Here is a 1,582-nt window from a genome sequence, read left to right as displayed (position 1 = left end):
TATATATATATATATATATATATATATATATATATATATATATATGAAAAGAGGGGGTGATTTTTGTTGTTGCAAGTTATGATGTTGGCTCAAATGGGTCAACCCTTTCATTTGTAATTGATATTATGAGATTTGGTTATTTCTTAAATATTGAAATGTGGTTAAGTTTACTTATTTCATATAAAAAAATGACTTTAAAATGTTGATATGACATATTGAGAGTGATATATTTTAAAATTTTGCATTTTGGTTGGTTTTTTGAATGTAATAATACCAATTCAGACAGAAGAAAATGTTATCGATTGATTCGAACATACCTATAGGATAGAGGAAAAGGAAAAAACTGAAATATTTCACATAGTGTTTTTAATCAATCTGATTTATTTCGTATCATTCGCTCAATGAGAATATGAGTTCAGTTCCAAGGATCAAACCTACGAGACTTAAAAAATAATATAAAAAAGGAGGGAAAAATATTCATATTAAATAAAAATCAATAAAATAAGTAAATAAAAATGAAGTAGAAGAACTCGGTGAACAAATTCAAACTTGAAAAAGATATTTTTGATTCTCGATAAACGAGGGGCAAAGAGATTGATCGAGTAGATTTTTGAAAGTATGAACCAAAATCGTTGATGTGGTACCCTAAGAATTGAATAATATTCAATCTCTTATTATGATTGAGTTTTGTATATCCCATATCGATTGAGGGTTAGAAGATTGTAAAAAAAAATGGTGGGTTTGTAAAACGAGGTTGAGATGCCTTTGGGACAACTCATGGGGTTAATATATTAATTTAGAAAATACAAAAAGAGTTGATCCGATTTATACAAACTCGTGTGGAAATTACGAATTGGATTCCTTGCTCTAATTTATTATCGATAGAATTCTTGTGGTTTCACTTTTATTTTTTATTTTTTTAATTAACCTGAATATCCAACTCGATATGCAAACCGGTTAATCTCAGGATGACCACCTGTTTTGCGGGTAGTCCAGAGTCACCACATTTGAACCTTCGTGGCCAAAAGAGGATTTTTATTTCTTCTTGGATTTGAAACTGAGATCTTCAGACACTTTTGATCTTTAAAAACCCAAATCAATGACGCACCATACTTGTGGCTATGGTTTCACTTCTATTATGAATCATGTTTTTTAGCATCAACCCAATAAATTTGGTTTATTAAATCAGTGGTATATGATTTTACGTTTATATATCTTAAAAAATTTACGCTTAGACCCTATGTTTTTTAGATGGTTTCACGGACAACCACACCCCAAAGAGTAGGTGTGCCTCTCAGAGTAGGGCACCCAATTGGTAAACTTCATATACCACAAGGACCAAATCTATGATTTACTATAAAACTTGATGATGAGAAACGTAAGACTATGTTTGACGAGCTAGCTAATAAGTTAGCTGTTAGCTTATACACTAGCTAATAAAGAAATAATATTTGGCAAAAATTAGCTGATAAACATGTAAAATGATCAAAAATGATATATTAAAAGATTAATCAATTATAATATTTTAAAATATAATTGAAACAAATTTATAATAATATAATATATTAATTAATACAAACAA

This window comes from Cynara cardunculus, assembly GCF_001531365.2.
Source record: "Cynara cardunculus var. scolymus isolate 2C chromosome LG 8, CcrdV1, whole genome shotgun sequence".
Taxonomy (NCBI): domain Eukaryota; kingdom Viridiplantae; phylum Streptophyta; class Magnoliopsida; order Asterales; family Asteraceae; genus Cynara; species Cynara cardunculus.
This window is presented reverse-complemented; position numbering follows the sequence as displayed.